General features: G+C 48.2%; 1 protein-coding gene across 1 annotated transcript in view; it reads right to left on the reverse strand.

Moving 5' to 3' along the window:
• Window positions 1-25,578, reverse strand: part of HCN4 (hyperpolarization activated cyclic nucleotide gated potassium channel 4) — a 195,715-nt gene that overhangs the window by 43,964 nt on the left and 126,173 nt on the right. The gene's annotated exons all lie outside the window — the stretch shown is intronic.

Raw genomic sequence — 25,578 nt, forward strand, 5'->3', positions numbered from 1 at the left:
GGGAATGATCACGTTCTTCGATCTGCTGGCAATGCTCCTACTTATACAGCCCAAAATGCCGTTAGCCTTCTTGGCAACAAGAGCACACTGTTGACTCATATCCAGCTTCTCGTCCACTGTGACCCCTAGGTCCTTTTCAGCAGAACTGCTACCTAGCCATTCGGTCCCTAGTCTGTAGCAGTGCATGGGATTCTTCCGTCCTAAGTGCAGGGCTCTGCACTTGTCCTTGTTGAACCTCATCAGGTTTTTTTTGGCCCAATCCTCTAATTTGTCTAGGTCCCTCTGTATCCGATCCCTACCCTCTAGTGTATCTACCACGCCTCCTAGTTTAGTGTCATCTGCAAACTTGCTGAGAGTGCAGTCCACACCATCCTCCAGATCATTAATAAAGATATTAAACAAAACCGGCCCCAGGACCGACCTTTGGGGCACTCCGCTTGAAACCGGCTGCCAACTAGACATGGAGCCATTGATCACTACCCGTTGAGCCCGACGATCTAGCCAGGTTTCTATCCACCTTACAGTCCATTCATCCAGCCCATACTTCTTTAATTTGGCGGCAAGAATACTGTGGGAGACCGTATCAAAAGCTTTGCTAAAGTCAAGGCATAACACATCCACTTCTTTCCCCTCATCTACAGAGCCAGTTATCTCATCATAGAAGGCAATTAGGTTAGTCAGGCACGACTTCCCCTTGGTGAATCCATGCTGACTGTTCCTGATCAGTTTCCTCTCCTCTAAGTGTTTCATAATTGATTCCTTGAGGACCTGCTCCATGATTTTTCCAGGGACTGAGGTGAGGCTGACTGACCTGTAGTTCCCCAGATCGTCCTTCTTCCCTTTTTTAAAGATGGGCACTACATTAACCTTTTTCCAGTCATCTGGGACCTCCCCCGATCACCATGAGTTTTCAAAAATAATGGCTAATGGCTCTGCAATCTCATCCGCCAACTCCTTTAGCACCCTCGGATGCAGCGCATCCGGCCCCATGGACTTGTGCACGTCCAGTTTTTCTAAATAGTCACGAACCACTTCTTTCTTCACGGAGGGCTGGTCACCTCCTCCCCATACTGTGCTGCCCAGTCCAGCAGTCTGGGAGCTGACCTAGTTCGTGAAGACAGAGGCAAAAAAAGCATAGACTACATTAGCTTTTTCCACATCCTCGGTCACTAGGTTGCCTCCCTCATTCAGTAAGGCCCCACACTTTCCTTGACTTTCTTCTTGTTGCTAACATACCTGAAGAAACCCTTCTTGTTACTCTCAACATCTCTTGCTAGCTGCAACTCCAAGTGTGATTTGGCCTTCCTGATTTCACTCCTGCATGCCTGAGCAATATTTTTATACTTCTCCCTGGTCATTTGTCCAATCTTCCACTTCTTGTAAGCTTCTTTTTGCGTTTAAGATCGGCAAGGATTTCACTGTTTAGCCAAGCTTTTCACCTGCCATATTTCCTATTCTTTCTACACATCGGGATGGTTTGTTCCTGCAACCGCAATAAGGATTCTTTAAAATACAGCCAGCTCTCCTGGACCCCTTTGCCCTTCATGTTATTCTCCCAGGGGATCCTGCCCATCTGTTCCCTGAGGGAGTCAAAGTCTGCTTTTCTGAAGTCCAGGGTCCGTAATCTGCTGCTCTCCTTTCTTCCCTGTGTCAGGATCCTGAACTCGACCATCTCATGGTCACTGCCTCCCAGGTTCCCATCCACTTTTGCTTCCCCTACTAATTTTTCCCTGTTTGTGAGCAGCAGGTCAAGAAAAGCTCTGCCCCTAGTTGGTTCCTCCAGCACTTGCACCAGGAAATTGTCCCCTACACTTTCCAAAAACTTCCTGAATTGTCTGTGCACCGCTGTATTGCTCTCCCAGCAGATATCAGGGTGATTAAAGTCTCCCATGAGAACCAGGGCCTGCGATCTAGCAATTTCTCTTAGTTGCCAGAAGAAAGCCTCGTCCACCTCATCCCCCTGGTCTGGTGGTCTATAGCAGACTCCGACCACAACATCACCCTTGTTGCTCACACTTGTCAACTTTATCCAGAGACTCTCAGGTTTTTCTGCAGTTTCATACCGGAGCTCTGAGCAGTCATTCTCCTCTCTTACATACAATGCAACTCCCCCATCTTTTCTCCCCTGCCTGTCCTTCCTGAACAGTTTATATCCATCCATGACAGTACTCCAGTCATGTGAGTTATCCAACCAAGTCTCTGTTATTCCAATCGCATCATAGTTCCCTGACTGTGCCAGGACTTCCAGTTCTCCCTGCTTGTTTCCCAGGCTTCTTGCATTTGTGTATAGGCACTTAAGATAACTCATCGATCGTCCCTCTTTCTCAGCATGAGAGTCCTCCCCTCTTGCGCACTCCCTGCTTGTGCTTCCTCCCAGGATCCCATTTCCCCACTTACCTCAGGGCTTTGGTCTCCTTCCCCCGGTGAACCTAGTTTAAAGCCCTCCTCACTAGGTTAGCCAGCCCGCTGGCAAAGATGCTCTTCCCTCTCTTCGTTAGGTGGAGTCCGTCTCTGCCTAGCACTCCTCCTTCTTGGAGCACCATCCCATGGTCGAAGAATCCAAAGCCTTCTATCCGACACCACCTGTGTAGCCATTCGTTGACTTCCATGATTCGATGGTCTCTACCCAGGCCTTTTCCTTGCACAGGGAGGATGGACGAGAACACCACTTGCGCCTCAAACTCCTTTATCCTTCTTCCCAGAGCCACGTAGTTTGCAGTGATCCGCTCAAGGTCATTCTTGGCAGTATCATTGGCGCCCATTCTCTCTCCACCACTGCATATTTTCGTTCCCTTGGAAGGAGTTTCCGACTGAGGTATAGAATTGGGTGTTCCTCCTCCCCGACCATCTGTGATAGAACGGACCCCAACCCTACTTCCGATGCATCCGTCTGCAGGATAAACTCCTTGGTGAAATCAGGGGCTATCAGTATGGGGTTATTGCAGAGGGCAGTCCGTAGGTCTGTTAATGCTTCCTCTGCTGCGTCAGACCATCTCACCAGATCAGGTCCATGGGCTTTCACTAGGTCTGTCAGGGGGCTTGCCCTTGTGGCAAAGTGGGGGATAAATCGTCGGTAATACCCCACCACACCTAGGAACGCCCGGACTTGTTTCTTGCGACTTGGTCGGGGCCAATTTTGGATGGCCTCTAACTTGTTCACTTGGGGTTTTACCAAACCTTTTCCCACAATGTAGCCAAGATATTTGGCCTTTGTAAACCCTACAGCGCACTTGGCAGGGTTTGCTGTAAGGCCAGCTCACCTGAAGGTATCGAGGACTGCCTCCACCTTCTCCAGGTGGGTTTCCCAGTCTGGGGTATGAATGATCACATTGTCCAAGTAGGCAGCAGCATAATTGTTATGCAGGCATAATAGCTTGTCCATGAGGCACTGGAAGGTAGCTGGGGCCCCATGTAGTCCAAAAGGGAGGACAGTATATTGAAAAAGACCCTCTGGTGTAGAGAACGCAGTCTTTTCCTTTGCATCTTCTGCAAGGGGAATCTGCCAGTACCCCTTTGTTAAGTCTAGGGTAGTCAAGTACCGGGCATTACCCAGATGGTCCACTAGCTCATCTATGCGCAGTATGGGGTACGCGTCGAACTGGGATACTTCGTTTAGTCGCCGGAAGTCGTTGCAAAATCTTGTGGTGCCATCAGGTTTGGGCACCAGGGGGCGGCCTGCCGGTTGCGGTGAGGGCAGCAGTCAGGCTGCCTTCGGTGGCATGCCTACGGGAGGTCCGCCGGTCCCGCGGTTTTGGCGGCAATTTGGCGGTGGGTACACTGAAGCCACGGGACCGGCGGACCTCCCGCAAGCATGCCGCCAAAGGCTGCATGACTGCCATGCTTGGGGCGGTAAAATACGTAGATCTGCCCCTGGGCAGCTGCATGTCTATACCCAGGGCTCTCCTAAGTGTGTCATTCATCCCTATGCCACTCTAGACCCAGAGAAAGTCCCGTGGCTTACCCTGGCAGGTGACAGATCGAGACCTGACCCTCTGCTCAGCAAGGACATGGGAATGCCGCAAACACAGAGGCAGGGAGATGACAGAATGCTGTAGTCAGCACTGCTCTACAGCCCCTTCTCTTAGCTGACTAAAGGAGCAGTCTAGTGGCTTCTTTGGTGGCTACCTATTCCTAATTGGCTGTGGGGGAGCATTTCTGTGCAGCACAGGTGGGAGTAAATCAGAAGCAAATACATGGGGATGTCCCCGCGACCCTCTGCCACAGCAGGCTGCTGATCCTACTTGCAGAGGAGCTAGGGTTTTCATAGATTCATAGACTTTAAGGTCAGAAGGGACCATTATGATCATCTAGTCTGACCTCCTGCACAACGCAGGCCACAGAATCTCACCCACCCCTAACCTATGTCTGAGTTATTGAAGTCCTCAAATCATGGTTTAAAGACCTCAAGGTGCAGAGAATCCTCCAGCAAGTGACCCGTGACCCATGCTGCAGAGGAAGGCGAAAAACCTCCAGGACCTCTGCCAATCTGCCCTGGTGGAAAATTCCTTCCTGACCCCAAATATGGTGATCAGTTAAACCCTGAGCATGTGGGCAAAACTCACCAGCCAGCAGCCAGGAAAGAATTCTCTGTAGTAACTCAGATCCCACCCCATCTAACATCCCATCACAGATAATTGGGCCTATTTACCTGCTAATAATGAAAGATCAATAAATTGCCAAAATTAGGCTATCCCATTGTCAGGACTGAGATCCCCACTTTGAACTTTAGGGTACAAATGTAGGGGCCTGCATAAAAACTTCTAAGCTTAATTACCAGCTTAGCTCTGGTTCGGCTGCCACCATTTTCAATGGATTCCCTCCCTGGGAAACCTTGAAAAACCTTCACCAAATCCCTGGTGAAAACAAATCCAACCCCTTGGATTTAAAACAAGGGGAAATTAACCATTCCCCTCCTTCCTCCCACCAACTCCTGGTGAATCAAGATCCAAAACCCCTTTGGATCTAAAACAAGGAAAAAATCAATCAGGTTCTTAAAAAGAAGGTTTTTAATTAAAGAAAAAGGTAAAAATCATCTCTGTAAAATCAGTATGGAAATCAACCTTACAGGGTAATCAAACTTAAAGAGCTCAGAGGACTCCCCTCTAGTCTCAGGTTCAAAGTACAGCAAACAAAGAGAAACACTCTAGTAAAAGGTACATTTACAAGTTGAGAAAACAAAGGAAAACTAACACGCCTTGCCTGGCTATTTACTTACAAGTTTGAAATAGGAGAGACTTGCTTAGAAAGATGTGGAGAACCTGGATTGATGTCTGGTCCCTCTCAGTCCCCGAGAACGAACACACTCCCAAACAAAGAACACAAACAAAAGCCTTCCCCCCCCAAGATTTGAAAGTATCTTGTCCCCTTATTGGTCCTTTAGGTCAGATGCCAGCCAGGTTACCTGAGCTTCTTAACCCTTTACAGGGAAAAGGATTTTGGAGTCTCTGGCCAGGAGGGATTTATAGTACTGTACACAGGACAGCTATTACCCTTCCCTTTATAGTTATGACACGCCCCCCAAATCACAGATAGTGTTGGATGTTCGGTTCCACACTGGCTGTGATTTCTTCCTGGAGTTCTAGGAGAAAACAGAGTTAATAAGACACATGTACCTTTAGACATACTACTGATTATATAAAAACTAACAATATGTTTCATTCCAAAAACAATTGTTAACCAGTTAACTCTGGGAAACTTTCCCGGGAGAGTGCATCAGCCACTTTGTTAGAAGCTCCCGAAATGTGTTGTATTTCAAAATCAAAATCTTGGAGAGCTAAACTCCACCGAAGAAGTTTTTTGTTATTTCCCTTGGCGGTATGAAGCCACTGTAGCGCAGCATGGTCTGTTTGTAGTTGGAAACGCCGTCCCCAAACATATGGGCGTAGCTTTTCCAGCGCGTACACAATGGCATAGCATTCCTTTTCGCTGATTGACCAATGGCTTTCCCTCTCAGACAGTTTCTTACTGAGAAATACGACAGGATGGAATTCTTGATCCGGTCCTTCCTGCATTAAAACTGCTCCCACGCCTCGCTCGGACGCATCTGTGGTTACTTGGAACGGTTTGTCAAAGTCTGGGGCCCTTAGCACAGGGTCAGACATGAGTGTTGCCTTAAGCTGGTTAAAGGCCTTTTGACACTCATCAGTCCACTGAACTGCATTTGGCTGTTTCTTTCTGGTTAGGTCTGTCAGCGGGGCGGCGATTTGGCTGTAGTGGGGTACAAATCGCCTATAATATCCAGCCAAGCCTAAGAAGGATTGGACCTGTTTCTTAGACTTTGGAACCGGCCACTTTTGGATAGCATCCACTTTGGCCTGTATGGGATTTATAGTTCCTTGACCCACCTGGTGCCCCAGGTAAGTCACTCTGTTTTGGCCTATTTGACACTTTTTAGCCTTAACAGTTAGCCCTGCCTGCTGGATGCGCTCGAAAACTTTTTCCAGGTGCTCCATGTGCTCTGCCCATGAATCAGAAAAAATGGCCACATCGTCGAGGTAGGCAACTGCAGATTCTCCCAATCCTGCTAGGAGACCATCTACAAGTCTTTGGAAGGTGGCGGGTGCATTTCGCAACCCGAAAGGGAGTACATTGAATTCATACATCCCTGCCTGGGTGACGAAGGCTGACCTTTCCTTAGCGGGTTCATCTAGTGGTACTTGCCAGTACCCCTTGGTTAAGTCCAAAGTAGAGATGAATTGGGCATGTCCCAATTTCTCCAATAGCTCATCTGTGCGTGGCATTGGATAGTTGTCAGGACGAGTTACAGCATTTAGCTTACGGTAGTCCACGCAAAAGCGTATTTCCCCATCTGGTTTGGGAACTAGAACCACTGGAGATGCCCATGCACTCTTAGAGGGGCGGATTATACCCATCTGTAGCATGTCCTGGATCTCCCTTTGTATAGCAGCTTTGGCATGAGGTGACTCCCGGTAGGGTGGGGTTCTAATAGGGTGAGCATTACCTGTGTCAATGGAGTGGTATGCCCGTTCGGTCCATCCTGGAGTGGCTGAGAAAATTGGTGCAAAGCTTGTGCACAGCTCCTTGATCTGCTGTCGCTGCAGACGTCCAAGGGTCATGGAGAGGTTCACCTCTTCCACGCCACCATCCTTTTTTCCTTCGTAGTAGACACCTTCAGGCCACTCCGCGTCATCTGTTTCCTGGGCAGTAAACTGGCAAACGTTTAATTCTCTGGAATAAAAGGGCTTAAGAGAATTAACATGGTATACCTTAGGCTTTATGTTGGAGGTGGGGGAGGCTATGAGATAGTTAACAGCTCCTAGGCGCTCCTGGACCGTGAATGGTCCTTCCCACGATGCTTCCATTTTATGGGCCTGGATTGCCTTTAAGACCATGACTTGGTCTCCTACTTTGAAGGACCGTTCTCTGGAATGCTTATCATACCAGGCCTTTTGCTCTTCCTGAGCATCCTTTAGGTTTTCTTTAGCAAGGGCCAAAGAATGTCGGAGGGTGTTTTGTAGGTTGCTTACAAAGTCTAGAATGTTTGTTCCTGGAGAAGGCGTAAACCCCTCCCATTGCTGCTTCACCAACTGTAATGGCCCCTTAACCTCACGGCCATACACAAGTTCAAATGGTGAAAACCCTAAACTGGGATGTGGTACAGCCCTGTAGGCAAAAAGCAACTGCTGCAACACGAGGTCCCAATCATTGGAGTGTTCATTTACAAATTTACGTATCATGGCCCCCAAAGTTCCATTAAACCTCTCCACCAGGCCATTGGTTTCATGGTGGTAAGGGGTGGCAACCAAGTGATTCACCCCATGAGCTTCCCACAGGTTTTCCATGGTTCCTGCCAGGAAGTTAGTTCCCGAATCTGTAAGGATGTCGGAGGGCCAACCTACCCTGGCAAAAATGTCTGTTAATGCCTGGCACACACTTTTAGCCCTGGTGTTGCTTAAGGGTACTGCTTCCGGCCATCGGGTAGCAAAATCCATGAAAGTCAGTACGTACTGCTTTCCTCTGGGTGTCTTCTTTGGGAAAGGACCCAGAATATCCACAGCTACGCGCTGAAATGGGACCTCAATTATGGGTAGTGGCTGGAGAGGGGCTTTAACCTGGTCTTGGGGTTTTCCCACTCGTTGGCATACCTCACAAGACCGGACATAATTAGCAACGTCCTTGCCCATTCCCTCCCAGTGGAAGGACTTCCCCAACCGGTCCTTGGTTCTGTTCACCCCAGAATGGCCACTGGGATGATCATGGGCTAAGCTCAAGAGCTTTACCCGATACTTAGTGGGAACTACCAACTGTCTTTGAGGATGCCAGTCTTCCTGGTGCCCACCAGAAAGAGTCTCCTTGTATAAAAGTCCTTGTTCTACAACAAACCGGGATCGGTTAGAAGAGCTGAGAGGCGGTGGGGTGCTCCGCGCCGCCGCCCAAGCTTTCTGAAGGCTGTCATCTGCTTCCTGCTCGGCCTGGAACTGTTCCCTTGATGCTGGAGACATCAGTTCCTCCTTGGACTGTGGACTGGGGCTTGGTCCCTCTGGAAGCGATGCAGGTGCTGGGGCTGTTTCCATTGACTGTGAACCGCTGTCCGCTGGTGCACTATGTGGTATCTCAGGCTCTGGCTGAGCCTCTTGGGTAGGCTTATCTGCTGCTTCTGCCAGTTCAGGCTCGCTGGTGCCCTCTGGCGTTGGAGTTGTAGACGGGTTTGCAAGCGCTGGACTCAGGGCTGGCAATGGTTCTGGTGCTGGTTGCGTTGCCAGTTCCGGTTCTGGGACTGGCTTTGGCTGGGTCTCTGGGATTGGATCCACTACGGCTGTTGCAGTCGTTGGCAGAGGATCCAGTTCCACCACCTTTGTCTGGGTCTCCGGTAACACAGACGGGGCCCTGGTGGACGGCTCAGGAACAGGGATGGGGGTGAAAGCTTGCTTAGCCTGGCTGCGGGTGACTATTCCCACCCTCTTGGCTACCTTCACATGGTTGGCCAAATCTTCCCCCAGCAGCATGGGAATGGGATAATTGTCATAGACTGCAAAAGTCCACATTCCTGACCAGCCCTTGTACTGGACATGCAACGTGGCTGTAGGCAAGGTTACAGATTGTGACACGAAGGGTTGAATTGTCACTGTAGCCTCTGGGTTGATGAGTTTGGGGTCCACTAGGGATTGGTGGATAGTTGACACTTGAGCCCCAGTGTCCCTCCAGGCGGTAACCTTCTTTCCGCCCACTCTCAAGGTTTCCCTTCGCTCCGAGGGTATGAGAGAGGCATCTGGGTTTGGGGATCTTTGGTGTGATTGGGGTGTAATGAACTGTAATCGGTTAGGGTTCTTGGGGCAGTGAGCCTTTATATGTCCCAGTTCATTACATTTAAAACATCGCCCTGCTAAGGTATCACCGGGGCGATGTTGGTTGGTGGAGACTGGTGTGGTGGGGTGAGAAGGCGTCTGGGGTTTCCCTTGAGATGTGGGTGGGGCCTTGGGTTGTCCCCGGTGGTAAGGTTTTGTTTCGGCTTGCCCCTTCTGATATTCGCTCCAACTGCTACTAGTTTTTTTCTTTTCTGCCACCTCCACCCATTGGGCTCCAATCTCCCCCGCCTCAGTTACAGTTTTGGGCTTCCTATCTAGGATGTACCTTTCTATTTCCTCAGGAACACCCTCTAAAAACTGCTCCATTTTTACTAGGGAAAGCAGATCTTCCAGAGATTTAACATTTGCTCCTGATACCCAGGCATCACAATTTTTGTCAATGTGGTAGGCATGACGGGTAAATGACACATCCGGTTTCCACTTTAGGGCTCTGAACCGCCGACGGGCATGCTCGGGTGTTAGCCCCATTCTGAGTCTGGCCTTGTTTTTAAAAAGTTCATAACTGTTCATGTGTTCCTTAGGCATTTCAGCCGCCACCTCTGCTAAGGGTCCACTGAGCTGCGGCCTCAGCTCTACCATGTACTGGTCTATAGCGATGCTGTATCCAAGGCAGGCCCTTTCAAAATTTTCTAAGAAGGCCTCAGTATCATCGCCTGCCTTGTAGGTGGGGAATCTTCTGGGATGGGAAGTGGTACCTGGAGGGGGGTTGTTAGCATTGGCTGGTGCATCCTGCTTAGCCTTTGCTACTTCCAGTTCATGCTTCCTTTCTTTTTCTCTCTCCTCCATCTCTTTTTCTTTCATCTTCATCTCTTTTTCTTTCAGCTCCATCTCTCTCTTGTGGGCCTCCTCTTTGGCTTTTTCTTCTCTTTCTCTCTGCTCTGTCTCGAGTTTTGTTAATTGAAGCAGTCTCTGATGTTTTCTTTCATTTTCTTCTGCTTCTAGTTTGGCCAGTTCTATTTTGTTAGCTACTTCTTTGGTAGTCATTTTCCTGTTTTCTTGTGCTGGGTCACCCCCTTTGCAGTTGACAAACTGGGAAGCTCTCAGCTCTGGCTGCTGCAGAGTTAACAGTAACTTTCTAACTAGCTACTCCCGAGGATGTAAAAAGAAAAAAAAACAATTCAGCTTGTAAATACCTTTTACCAGTCATTTGCTAATTGAACCCTTCTCTTAACAAAGGACCTGTAAAAAAAACTTAACACCTCTGCCTTCAGGCAAGGAGAGATAAGATATGCATCTATCTACTTCCAGCTCGGCTTTCCAAGCAGCTAGAAGGAAAAAAAAATCTCACTGGCTTTTGGGTTTAAAATGATCCCACCGCTATTCACCATGTCAGGACTGAGATCCCCACTTTGAACTTTAGGGTACAAATGTAGGGGCCTGCATAAAAACTTCTAAGCTTAATTACCAGCTTAGCTCTGGTTCGGCTGCCACCATTTTCAATGGATTCCCTCCCTGGGAAACCTTGAAAAACCTTCACCAAATCCCTGGTGAAAACAAATCCAACCCCTTGGATTTAAAACAAGGGGAAATTAACCATTCCCCTCCTTCCTCCCACCAACTCCTGGTGAATCAAGATCCAAAACCCCTTTGGATCTAAAACAAGGAAAAAATCAATCAGGTTCTTAAAAAGAAGGTTTTTAATTAAAGAAAAAGGTAAAAATCATCTCTGTAAAATCAGTATGGAAATCAACCTTACAGGGTAATCAAACTTAAAGAGCTCAGAGGACTCCCCTCTAGTCTCAGGTTCAAAGTACAGCAAACAAAGAGAAACACTCTAGTAAAAGGTACATTTACAAGTTGAGAAAACAAAGGAAAACTAACACGCCTTGCCTGGCTATTTACTTACAAGTTTGAAATAGGAGAGACTTGCTTAGAAAGATGTGGAGAACCTGGATTGATGTCTGGTCCCTCTCAGTCCCCGAGAACGAACACACTCCCAAACAAAGAACACAAACAAAAGCCTTCCCCCCCCAAGATTTGAAAGTATCTTGTCCCCTTATTGGTCCTTTAGGTCAGATGCCAGCCAGGTTACCTGAGCTTCTTAACCCTTTACAGGGAAAAGGATTTTGGAGTCTCTGGCCAGGAGGGATTTATAGTACTGTACACAGGACAGCTATTACCCTTCCCTTTATAGTTATGACACCCATCATACCATCACCTCCATAAACTTATCAAGCTTAGTCTTGAAGCCAGATATGTCTTTTGCCCCCACTACTCCCCTTGGAAGGCTGTTCCAGAACTTCACTCTTCTAATGGTTAGGAACCTTTGTCTAATTTCAAGTCTAAACTTCCTAATGTCCAATTTATATCCATTTGTTCTTATGTCCACATTGGTACTAAGCTTAAATAATTCCTCTCCTTCCCTGATATTTATCCCTCTGATATATTTATAAAGAGCAATCATATCTCCCCTCAGCCTTCTTTTGGTTAGGCTAAACAAGCCAAGCTCTTTGAGTCTCCTTTCATAAGACAGGTTTTCCATTCCTCGGATCATCCTAGTAGCCCTTCTCTGTACCTGTTCCAGTTTGAATTCATCCTTCTTAAACATGGGAGACCAAAACTGCACACAATATTCCAGATGAGGTCTCACCAGTGTCTTGTATAATGGTACTAACACCTCCTTATCTTTTCTGGAAATACCTCGCCTGATGCATTCCAAGACCACATTAGCTTTTTTAACAGCCATATCACATTGGCGGCTCATAGTCATCCTGTGATCAACCAATACTCCGAGATCCTTCTCCTCTGTTACTTCCAACTGATGTGTCCCCAATTTATAACCAAAATTCTTGTTATTAATCCCTAAATGCATGACCTTGCACTTTTCACTATTAAATTTCATCCTATTACTATTACTCCAGTTTACAAGGTCATCCAGATCTTCCTGTATGATATCCCGGTCCTTCTCTGTATTAGCAATACCTCCCAGCTTTGTGTCATCCGCAAACTTTATTAGCACATTCCCACTTTTTGTGCCAAGGTCAGTAATAAAAAGATTAAATAAGATTGGTCCCAAAACCGATCCCTGAGGAACTCCACTAGTAACCTCCTTCCAGCCTGATAGTTCACCTTTCAGTATGACCCGTTGTAGTCTCCCCTTTAACCAGTTCCTTATCCACGTTTCAATTTTCATATTGATCCCCATCTTTTCCAATTTAGCTAATAATTCCCCATGAGGAACTGTATCAAATGCCTTACTGAAATCGAGGTAAATTAGATCCACTGCGTTTCCTTTGTCTAAAAAATCTATTACCTTCTCAAAGGAGGAGATCAGGTTGGTTTGGCATGATATACCTTTTGTAAAACCATGTTGTATTTTGTCCCAATTACCATTGACCTCAATGTCCTTAACTACTTTCTCCTTCAAAATTTTTTCCAAGACCTTGCATACTACAGATGTCAAACGAACATGCCTATAGTTACTCGGATCACCTTTTTTTCCTTTCTTAAAAATAGGAACTATGTTAGCAATCCTCCAGTCGTATGGTACAACCCCCGAGTTTACAGATTCATTAAAAATTCTTGCTAATGGGCTTGCAATTTCATGTGCCAGTTCCTTTAATATTCTTGGATGAAGATTATCTGGGCCGCCCGATTTAGTCCCATTAAGCTGTTCAAGTTTGGCTTCTACCTCGGATGTGGTAATATCTACCTCCATATCCTCATTCCCATTTGTCACCCTACCATTATTCCTAAGCGCCTCATTAGCCTCATTAAAGACTGAGGCAAAGTATTTGTTTAGATATTTGTTTAGGGTTGCCAACTTGGTAATATTTAAAAACCAGACACTCCAGCAGGAGTGTCGGAACCACCCCGCCTCACCTATTCCCCACAAAGCACTACCTCTGCCCTGCCTCTTCCCCAGAGGCCCTGCCCCCATTCACTCCTCTTCTCCCCTCCCCCATGTCGCTTGCTGTTTTTCCCTTCCCAACCCCCGGCCAGGTGAGGAGAGACTTGCCTGCGGAGCCAGGACTGGGAGCTGCAGCCACCCGACACAGGTAGGTGGTAACCCCAGCTGAATAGGGGCTGGCGCAGGTGATGATCCAGCACCTCTCCTGCCCGCAGTAACCGAATATTGAGTGTCTGGTCAGTAGATCTGACTGGACACTGTCAGGTCCCCTTTTTGATCAGAATTTCTGGTCAAAAACCAGGCACTTGGCCACCCTAATGAGAAGCATTGTTCTAGCTCTGTGGCTGTTTAAAGAGCTGGCCCCCCAGACCAGCTGGGACCAAGTCCTCATCTAGTTGGAGAACCTCCAGCATTGAATAGTAATTGCCAGCCAAGTACCGGATGAAGATACCAGAGCCACAAAATTTACGACAGTTGCTCAGCCCCAGGGAAACAAAGCATGTGCTGCACCCAAGGACTGACCATCTACCCAGTTACTTATGGTATAAAATGGCAGAAGAAAATACGAACCAGAGAGCACACAAACTGGGGAGCGGAGAGTTGTCCACTAACATTCAAAGAAAGCAGGCTGGATCCTCCCAATGTGAGGAGGAGCTGCTGGGAGGAGTGTGACTGATTGTTGTCTCCCGTTAATGAGAATGCAGTACAGAGGGCACTCCTGCTATCCTGCTGGAGCCCGCACTGAAGACTAGTAGAAATAAAATGCATGCACAGGGGTCAAGCTCCTTTCTTTCTGATTGCTGGCCCAAGCCCAGGATTGGCAAGCTTTTACTGGTCTTACCAAAGAGTTTCTAAGTAAAGCAGGTTAAGAGGTAACACACCATAAAATCATGTAGTTCCAATTACCTTCTTGCTTTCCCCACCCTCTTCAGGTTTGACAGTAGTAGTAGGAGGTGTAGCTTTATAGCATTTGAAAGCGAGGGTTCCAAGCTGCTTTCAGATGCTGAAATGCATGGATTGTCTAGTCTAGCAGTTGCTGAGATAGTTAAAAATCATGCTGGTATTGAAGTGGGATTAAAAATAAAATGGTAATCAGAGTTATGTGAATTTAAACATATCTCAACCTCCCAGAGCTAGGGACATATGCCTTATACCTTCGCTATGCAAATCACAGCTTTCTGCTGGCATGTGCTTGTATGTCTGAGATCCTTCGAGCTATCAGACCATGAATTTAAAGATGGTTCCTCAGACTAGCAGTGCATTTCTGAGACAGTCCTAGGAAGGACAGGGTTCCAGATCTTTCTCCTCTGGTTACGTCTTTCCTTGGAGCCCCCACAGCAGCTGATCCTCTAAGAGATTCGGGTTAGCAATGCTGAGATTACCTGCTGTAGCCACAGATACAAACTGCTGCTAGACTGACTCAGGAAGGTGAGTGTTCTTCTTGTGCCACTGGCTAGTTCTCAGTCCCCACTACTATTCAGTGCTGAGTCAGAGAGGAACTATACCCTGTGTGCTCAGCTCGATGCTGAAAATTAAAGAGGGCCTGATCTTGCTCCTTTGAACTCACTGGAAAAGCTAAATGCCAGTCTCAGCCTCACTGAGAAGGTGAGAGGGCATCTGGGGGACCGGGTGAGTAGCAGAGTGCTCATGTTAGAGTGTTTTCTCATTGCCAACTCTGAATGTTAATAGCATTTGTAATTTTAGCTTTAGACAGTTGCCCCCTTCCCTAGCTGAGCTCCTCACCCTGTGCAGGCCAGCCAGCCTGCGGGCATGATCGCTGTGCCTGTGCAAAGCCTGTGCCCTGGTTCTGTCATTTGAGGGAATTTTCCCTGGATTGTGGAGCCTGAAGTGGGATCACAACCATAGCCCACCAGCAGCTCAGAGGGCTCTTCTGCTCTTTCACACAGCCTCTTGTCTGGAGACAACAGCCAACTGCTAGTTCAGAAACACCTGGGTTTGCTCACAGGGTGAACTCTGATAATTAGACTGAACTCCATTTTCCTACAATTGCCTCATCTCAGTGTCATCTAAATTGTGGTTCAATTGCCTTTGATCTCTACAGACCAGGCACTCCCTGACCTGTGTCTCCAGAGCCATCCCATCAGCCAGGTCCCTATGTGACTCAAACCATAGCTCTCCCTTCCCTGCTCCTGCCCAACCAGCATCTCTCAACAGATTCAATAGAGCATTAAAAACTCACTGCTCCACCTTGCCTACAGTTTTACTAGTGATGAGAGAGCCAAAAGGCCAAGCGAGTCCATTCTGCACCCCAAAATGTCAATCCTTATCTGAACTTTACCTGAAAACTGCACTGGAGATCTCAAGCTTCCTGGTATGTCCTGCCATCAGCAGGGCTGTGACTAACACATGCTCAACAATTCACGTAGCATTTAAACACCTAAGGTTCTGGTCCAAGACAAAACCCACAAATGCAGAGGCTACTCCAAAAATGAAAATGCACTGCAGGAAGAGTGAGCGGAGAACTCCTCAGAGAGGATCTGTTAGAGAGAGAGACACTGTTTCTTTTGATTGCGGTGAGAGTTGTGGGTGAAGGCTGCGTCCAGGTCTGATTTCGGCAGGCCCATTTTGCCCAGCCTCTCTCCTGCAGTCGTCTGCTCAGTTCCCTCACTTGTGCTCTTGAATTTGCCCGGAGCTCAGTGACATATGCAGAGATTAGTGACACCCCCATGTTCAACCCAAAAAGACTCATTTAGGGATTATCTGAATCTCTCTGAAGAAAATTGGGGGGATTTAAATCTCAATTCATCTTCTTCAAGTAATAATAATAATAATAATAAATGGAGATATCCTATCTCCTAGAACTGGAAGGGACCTTGAAAGGTCATTGAGTCCAGCCCCCTGCCTTCACTAGCAGGACCACGTACTGATTTTGCCCCAGATCTCTAAGTGGCACCCTCAAGGATTGAACTCACAACCCTGGGTTTAGGAGGCCAATGCTCAAATCACTGAGCTATCCCTCCCCCCATCTGCTTTTCCCAGCAAGCCCTGGAAGGCAACACTAGTTTATTAGAAGGGAAGGATCTTTTTCTCCCAGGGTGGGTCACTCTAGTTTCCTGTCTATTCCCCCTTCCCTGCACAGCTCACTCAAAGCTCTTGGGTGCTGAACACTTTTAAACTCATTTTACCCCATTGCTCCTTGTTATGGCTCCATGTGACAGCTATAATATCATAGATCTGGACACATTTCTCAGGGAATCAGCAAGGAAGGTTTCTGCACATAGGAAGCCTTCTTCCCTCCCACTCCTGGCCTTCCCCACTCACTCCTCTCTTCTCCAGTCCCCACCTTTCGCTTGAAACAAGATCAGTGCAATCTGTCACATTAGACACTGATCTGGGCAGGGCCAGCTCTAGGTTTTTTGGGCCCCAAGCAAAAAAATTTTTGCTGCCCCACACCCCAGCCCTGGGCTCTCATCCCCCCCCCACCTGCCCCCCCGCCGCCCCAGCCCTGGGCTCTCTCTTTCCCTCCCCCCCCCACACCTCCTGGGCTCCCTCCCACCAGTGCTGACTCTGCCCACTCCCCCCTCACCTCCAGCTGGTCAGGCGCTGGCAGGGTCAGGATAAGCAGCAGGTGTCCTGGGCCGCGCCTCAGCCCAGGGTCCCTCCAGCCAGGGCTCCTGCCTCCAGGACCGGCCGGGACCCAGGAGGGCAGAGCCGGGGGACCGCCCCGGCAGAGGACTAAGGATCCAGGGCAGGGTAGCCCCAGAGGGAGTGGAGCCCCGGAGAGCGGGACACGGGCCCCGGGCGGCAGCGCCCGCCCTCTATGGCCCCGCTGCTGCTGCTGTTTCTGGCCGCACTTCCGCAGTCACTGGGTGGCTCAGGCCGCTTCGCTCAGCCCCGGCTGTGGCGCTGGGGGGCGGCCGCCCTGCGGCACCTGCAGGCAGCTCTGTGTGCCCCGCGGGTTGGCCCCCAGCCCGAGTTTCCCCTGCTCGGAGCCTGCCCGGCCCAGCCACAAGGTGCGGGCGCTGCTCCCCCGCAGTGCGAACTGCAGCAGCCCCAGAGTGCAACGCGCTGCTGGTGCCAGGGCCGGCTCTAGGCTTTTGCCGCCTGAAGGGAAAAAAAAAATGGCCAGAATGCCGCCCTTGAAAATGTGCTGCCCCAAGCATGTACTTGGTTTGCTGGTGCCTAGAGCTGGCCCTGGCTCTGGGGCTGGGATTTCCCTTGGGACACAGCTCTTCAAAGATCCTAGCCTGCGCACTCAATTCACCCTGGATGGGACATTCATTGCCAGCGGGTCTGGAGAGGCCGGGGTAATGGAGAAAATGCTCCTTTTGCAGCAGTGAGCAGGAGGAAAGCGCAATGGAGGGGTAGGGGAGGGGGTGGGGAATGAAGGGGCTGTGCAATTCCAATCAGCGCCCGCGGAGCAGACACCTCCGGTTCCCGCCGGGGTCACTGCTCAGCAGGGAGGCTCGGCTCTCAGCGTTACTCATTTATTTTCCCATGCATGTGCAGAAATGAATTTGAAAACTGATAATGAAGTTTGAACCTTCCCGTCCCCCCACACGTGGGATGTACTGAACTGCTAATGACAAGAACGTTCTCCTCACTGTGAACATGTGCAGACACACACACAAACACACTTCTCAGGCCAGATTGTTGCTGCACATGGCTACAGGACCAAAACATGCACCCTCTGCAGAGATTCACTCACAGGAATAACAGATGTCAAAATCTTAGCCTTTTCCTGCAATTGGCCAGTTCATCCCTGGTGTAATTCCATTGACAAGACTGGAGTTGTGCCATGGATTAGTTTGGCCCACAGTGATTTGTACATGTTGGCTAGGTATGTGCTGCACATGCAGTTAACTCCCACCTTCCCACCCCTGCATGCACGCACATGCACAGTGTTTCACATGTACACTCACCCTCCCACAGGCTCAGGTGCACCCACATATACACTGAAGTCAATAAGATCAGTGGCTCTCAGCCTTTCCAGGCTGCTGTACCCCTTTCAGAAGTTTGATTTGTCTTGTGTACCCCCAACCCAAGTTTCTTCTCACTTTAAAACTACTTGCTTACAAAATCAGATCTAAAAATACAAAAGTGTCACAGCACACTATTACTGAAAAACATCTGACTTTCTCATTTTTACCATATAATTATAAAGTAAATCAATTGGAATATAAATATTGTACTTGCATTTCAGTGTACAGTATATAGAGCAGTATAAACAAGTCATTGTCTGTATGAAATTTTAGTTTGTACTGACTTTGCTGTTGCTTTTTACGTAGCCTGTTGTAAACCTAGGCAAATATTTAGATGAATTGATGTACCCCCCAAAAGACCACTGTGTACCCCCAGGGGTATACGTACCCCTGGTTGAAAACTACTGAATAAGATTGACGCACCCAGACCTCAACACCTGTTGCATGCTGGGGATCTCCCTGAGCTGGCTGATATAAGGGATTATTGCCCCAGTTTGGGCATCTGGGAGCCCCTTTCTAAAGCACTATTCAGGAAGACTAGTCACCTGTTTCTTACAAACTATTTGAAACCAGATGGTGGTGGAGGTGGTGTGACTGGGGTTCAGAGCACAGGCTGTGTGACTCAAAGCCAACTGTCATTACCAATGCCAGCTGTTTGATGGCCTGGATTGCCCTCTCACCTGGGAAGTGCTGCCTCTGGTGCAGTTTCTCCTAGTGCTGCTTCTACTCTGCTAGTTTTCTGGGTGCAGAACCTCTGTCTCCCGGGCCATCAGCCCAGCCCCAAATCCACTTACATGTTTTAGAGACACCTTCTCTCTTCTCAAACTTTTGTTTGGCCTGGAGCTTTTAAGAGGGCTGCAGTCATGTTAATTTGACTCAGGGCACTTTTTCCTGGTGGGACTAAATCATGAGTTGAGGTTTGTGTTTTCTCATACTGACCCATTGTGATGCCATGGAGAGGCAGAGAATGAGTTCAGGTCTATCTCCTAAACAACAGGCCTGAGATCATGGGAACTGGCAGTCACGTCCCACTCAGCTTGGAAAAGCCCAGGCTAGATTCACAGGATACAGGACAGATTTGTGCAAATCAGGAAAGCCCCACTCATTTCCAAGTGGCTGGTGACCCCTGGGAAAGGACCATGTAAGATCCAACGCCCAGACACAAGAAGGCAGGTTAAGCAGGGACTCTCTGCTGGGGTTTGAGAGCGGTAAGCAGACCCTGAATACTGCAGTGTAAGCGTGTCTCTTTTTAATGCAGGAGTGGGCAAATTACAGCCCGCGAGATTGCCATTGGCTGGGAACGGGGAACTGCGGCCAATGGGAGCTTCGGGGTCGGTACCCACAGGTGATGGCAGCGCGCGGAGCCCTCTGCTCCCCCCTCCCCCAGGAGCCCCAGGGACGTGGTGCCGGCCGCTTCCGGGAGCAGTGCAGGGCCAGGGCAGGAAGGAAGCCTGCCTTAGCCCCGCTGCGTGCTGCTGCCATCCCGGAGCTGCTCCAGGTAAGCAGCGCTGGGCCAGAGCCCGCACCCTGAACCCCTCCTGCACCCTGCACCACAACCCCCTGCCCTGAGCCCTCTGCCGCACCCTGCACCCCTCCTGCACCCCAACCCCCTGCCCTGAGCCGCCTTGTACACCCCACACTCCTCCTGCACCCCAACCCCTTGCCCTGAGCCCCTTCCTGCACACTGCACCCCTTCCCACACCCCAAACTCCCTCCCACACCCCAACCCCCTGCCCCAGCCCTACATTCATGGCCCTGCATGCAATTTCCTCACCCAGATGTGGCCCTCGGGCCAAAAAGTTTGTCCACCCCTGTTTTAATGCCTCTTTCAAAAAAACCCAGACAATCCAACAGTCCCCCGTGACTGTGCATAAGAACGGACGCTGCCCCTTTGGTGCAGTGACAAGCCAGTCTGGGGCTACATGCAAATATTTACCTAACGGTCCAGTGTGTAACTATATATTTACAGCTGCCTTATAATGGGCAGCATGGAGAGCAATGAAGGTGTGGAGAAGAGAGCTTGAGAGAGCATGTGAGATCTGGAAAGGGAGAGGGGACTCTGGGAAGAAATTTCAGCTAGATTAGACTCTGCACGGCTAACAGCAGCAAGACCTAGTTCTTGTCAGTGGCTGCATCTCAGGAGATAATAGGGAGAGTAACACCTCCCTACAGTTCACACCTAGCTCCCAGTGCCTACTGGTCTCCTGGTGGGATGAGAGAGGGAGAAGTGGGGTCCAGGGAACCCACACACAATGCACAGTCAACCTATGGAACTCCTTGCCAGAGGATGTTGTGAAGGCCAAGACTATAACAAGGTTAAAAAAAGAACTAGATAAGTTCATGGAGGATAAGTTCACCAATGGCTATTAGCCAGGATGGGCAGAATGGTGTCCCTAGCCTCTGTTTGCCAGCAGCTGGGAATGGGCAACACGGGGATGGATCACTTGATGATTACCTGTTCTATTCATTCCCTCTGGGGCACCTGACATCGGTCACTGTTGGAAGACAGGGCACTGGGCTAGATGGACCTTTGGTCTGACCCAGTATGGCCGTTCTTATGAGCCCAGCCTCTCTGTCCTGTTCAAAGAAGTACGGAGGCAGTACATTCAGCTCTCCCAGCTGGCTCAAGGTTACAGAGTATATCAAGGGGGGTGAATAATGACTTCCCATTAATATTAATCCTGCTGAGCTCTAGGACAATGAGAAATCAATAGGACTTCTCGGCGCGGCGAGCAGGAGAGTGGGAGCAGCTGGAGATGAACAGTGGCAAATTTGTCATTGAGCCTGGCCTCCTCTAACAGCCCATGTCACCCTCCCTCCACCTGGGCACATGGCCCTGCTGGGAGCCCAACACCTGAGCTCCTCTTACACAAGACCTTTAATCACCAGTGCAGACAGAAGAAGCAGAGCTGGAGGGAGCCTGGAGAAGAGGACGGGCTGGTAGATAGGCAGGGAGGGGGATTCATGGGTTTGTGACATGGCTAAGGGGGAATAAACAATGTAAAATGTCAGATTCGGCAAGGGGGAAAAGCCTCGCCAAGTCTGGTCTAGCACAGCAAGATGCCAGGGGGATTCTTGGCTGAATCGCACCATTTACAGGGCAAAGCGCCTTTGGGTGTAAAGTGCACAGCTTTGAGAGCAGCCATTTTCTACCCTCCCTGGGATGTCACTGGGCAATCAGCCCTTTCAAGGCAAGGCAGGAAACAACAAGCAGTGCTCGATCAGGGCCCATCACAGAACCACAGCATTCCAGGCCAGAAGGGACCAGACCAGTGGCTCTCAACCTTTCCAGACTACTTGGAGTCTGATTTGTCTTGCATGCTCCCAAGTTTCACCTCACTTAAAAAGTACTTGCTTACAAAATCAGACCTAAAAATACAAAAGTGTCACAGCACACTTACTGAACAATGGCTTATGTTCTCATTTTTACCACCTAGTTATAAAATAAATCATTTGGAATACAAATATTGTACTTATGTTTCAGTGCATAGTATCTACAGCAGTATAAACAAGTCATTGTCTGTATGGAATTTTAGTTTGTACTGACTTTGCTAGTGCTTTTTTATTAGGGCTGTCGATTAATTGAGGCTAACTCGCGATTAATTCAAAAAAATTAACTGCGATTAAAAAAATTAATCATGATTATTTGAACTGTTAAACAATAGACTACCAATTGAAATGTATTAAATATTTTGAATGTTTTTCTACATTTTCTGCTATATTGATTTCTATTACAACACAGAATACACAGTGTGCAGTGCTCACTTTATATTATTTTTTATTACAAATATTTGCACTGTAAAAATGATAAACAAAATAAATAGTATTTTTCAATTCACCTCATACAAGTACAGTAGTGCAATCTTATCGTGGAAGTGTAACTTACAAATGTAGATTTTTTTTTGTTACATAACTGTACCCAAAAACGAAACAATGTAAAACTTTAGAGTCTACAAGTCCACTCAGTCCTACTTCTTGTTCAGCCAATCGCTAAGACAAACAAGTTTGTTTACATTTATGGGAGATATTGCTGCCTGCTTCTTATTTACAATGTCACCTGAAAGTGAGAACAGGAGTTCACATGGCACTTTTGTAGCTGGCGTTGCAAGGTATTTATGTGCCAGATAAGCTAAACATTCATATGACCCTTCGTGCTTCAGCCACCATTCCGGAGGACATGCTTCCATGCTATTGATGTTCGTTAAGCAAATAGTGCTTTAATTAAATTTGTGACTGAACTCCTTGGGGGAGAACTGTATGTCCCCTGCTCTGTTTTACCTGCATTCTGCCATATATTTCATGTTATAGCAGTCTCAAATGATGACCCAGCACATGTTGTTTGATTTACGAACACTGTCACTGCAGATTTGACAAAATGCACAGAAGGTACCAATGTGAGATTTCTAAAATAGCTACTGCACTTGACCCAAGGTTTAAGAATCTGAAGTGCCTTCCAAAATCTGAGAGGGAAGAGGTGTGGAGTATGGTTTCAGAAGTCATAAAAGAGCAACACTCCAATGCAGAAACTACAGAACTCGAACCACCAAAAAAGAAAATCAACCTTCTGCTGGTGACATCTGACTCAGATGATGAAAATGAACATGCATCGGTCTGCTCTGCTTTGGATTGTTATTGAGCAGAACCTGTCATCAGCATGGTTGCATAGCCTCTGGAATGGTGGCTGAAGCATGAAGGGACATATGAATCTTTGGCATATCTGGCACATAAATACCTTGCTAAATGTAGAAAACATCCAAAAATATTTAAATAAATGGTATTCTATTATTGTTTAACAGTGTGATTAGTCGCGATTAATTTTTTTAATTGCACGATTAATCGCGATTTACTTTTTTTTAAATCGCTTGACAGTCCTACTTTTTATGTAGCTTCTTGTAAAACTAGGCAAATATCTAGATGAGTTGATGTACCCCTGGAAGACCTCTAAGTACCCCCAGGGGCGACACATAGCCCTGGTTAAGAACCACTGGACCAGACCATCGAGTCTGGCCTCCTGGAGATCACAGGCCACCAGCACCACCCAGCACCTGCACACTAACCCAACAACGAAGCTGAGACAAAAGTATCACAGCCCTCAGGAGACTGGATTGGTACGAACCACAGGTGGCAAACAGGAAGGACTAAGGTACCTAAGGGCCAAAGGCTTCTGCAATGGCAGGGAAAGGATCCCTGAGGTGCTGAATGCCCGCAATTCCCACTGAAGAGCCTGGCAGTTGAGGGCATGGAGCACCCCCCAGGATTGAGCCCAGCTCACATGCCAAATGACCCAGCATCTCTCTGTTGTGGGACCTTTCCCTATGCATAGCAGTTACCTGGAGGTATCTGGGCAGGATCACCAGCAGGCCAGGGGTACCTTCAGGGAACTGCTGGACCAATGCCCTGCCAGGCTCAATGCAAGGGAAGAAGGAAAGATGCTCAAGACCAAGGACGCACTTGCAGTTACACACAGGGCTTGGTCGCCCATGATGTGGGTTCAATTCCAGGCCCAAGTCACTGAATCTCACTGTGTCTCAGCTCCCCCACCCCATGGAGCACTGTGAGGATCTGTTTGTTCTCGTACAGGTGGTGCTCAGATTCAGCGAGGGATGGGCACAAGGGGCGATCAATAGCTAGAACTGGAGCAGGCTGTCCAACCATTCAATGGCTCGGATCACAAACTGAAGAATGTAGGGCCACCTCATGCACTCCTTCCTCAGACAAGTCTCCCACTGACGACTGCAGAGTCCGGCCCTGAGTTCTGGCCCTCCGAAGCCCTGTTTGTGCAACTGGCCTTTCTAATGCAAGAGCAAACTGGCTTGGCTAAAATATAAGCCAGCCTAAAACTTTACTGCAAGCTTGAATCTGAACCTTTTCCTGAGGGAAAGTTTTGTTTAAAACCAAGAATACAATAAAAGATTCCTCAGACCAACACTTTCTGTCTGCTACTCTGCGCAGAGCCACAACCATCATACCCATGAAACAGCCCAACCAGCCAAACAGTAGGGACCACTGCACAAGAACGTCGATTCCAATGAGGCACAGCCCAAAGCACTGTGGGGGCCTGGTCCGCAACTAGGGCTGCTAGGCACTGCGGGAATACAAACAACTACAACAACTCAGGATAAATCCCAGACTGATGGCTGCTTCTCCAAATCAACCCTCTGAAGCTCTCTGCTTCTAACATGCTCCAGCAAAAATGCTGTCCCAGGAGGACTGAGCTAAATTGAGCTGGGGAGCTGAAAATTATGAAGCAGACTCATTTTTAATTATGGCTATTCAAGTTCCGGGAATGCAGAAAGTAAATATATATTTGTTTTTAGGCCATCTTTTGCCCCATTTGCAACAGGAAATTGAATGTACTCGATTCCCTCTGGCTGTACTCCTGAGAGAAACCCAGGGGAAATGAATACGCTGTAACCAGCACACACAAAATATATTTTTTGCTATATCCTCACTGCTCATTGACTCTGCCATAAAGATTTCCCTGGGGATGTTCAGATACATGCAGGATTAACCCCTCATTCACAACATACTGAAATTCTATTCCTGCTTTAAATGCTACACCCCTCCAAACCACCCTCCACTCCAATCCCCATGGCTAAACTGTGTCCTCATTTCCTGTTTGGTGCTTGAGAGCTCTGGACTATGCACATTGATCGGAATCAAACACAAATGGGCCACATTCCATCCTGGACTTCAAATCTGGCTGGACCAAACCCTACTGCCCAGACCCACAGATGCAAACTGAGCTGTTGCTACCAAGTCCAGGCAGCTGAATTTGCAAATCAGTCTTTAGCTTACACGCTGCCATTTCAAACACATTTGTATAAACACGCTACACACACTTGAACAATTTGCACTGTGACTGCTGCGGGCTCCTTCATTTTTGCATTCCTCACTCTCTCTTTTCCCCCTTCCAAACCACCCACAATATAGTGGCAAAATTATCTACGTTGCCTGCTGCTCTGATCATACCCAGTTTCCCTTCAAGTTTCTTTCCTAGCTCCCTCTCAACTTCTCAATCAAATTCAGGCTCAAGATCTCCCCACAAATGAGGTTCTGCCTACTTCTTTTTTTCTTCCCTTTTGCTCCCTGCCTTGCCCCTGCTCTCTGTGCAAGCTACACAGCCAGCCACTTCTGTTTCTTCCTCCTCACACTTCCAGTTTTGATCTCCTATGGCTGGAACCTTCTTCTGGACCAGACCCACAATTCTACCCCTCCATCTCCTTCCAGTGTCTCCTTAAAACTCACTTCTATGAAGCCTAAAAACATGTTGCTTTACCCATTTAAAGAATAATCACCCCCCACATTTGTAGATGGGGAAACTGAGGCATAGAGATGGAAAATCATTTGCCTAATGTCACCCTGCAAATCAGTACCAGAGTCTGGATTAAAACTCAGGTCTCCTGACTCCTAGCACCCTGACCATTAGACCATCTGTCTCCCACTCTGGAGGTACCTT

The sequence above is a fragment of the Malaclemys terrapin genome, chromosome 10, assembly GCF_027887155.1.
Source record: "Malaclemys terrapin pileata isolate rMalTer1 chromosome 10, rMalTer1.hap1, whole genome shotgun sequence".
Lineage (NCBI taxonomy): Eukaryota > Metazoa > Chordata > Testudines > Emydidae > Malaclemys > Malaclemys terrapin.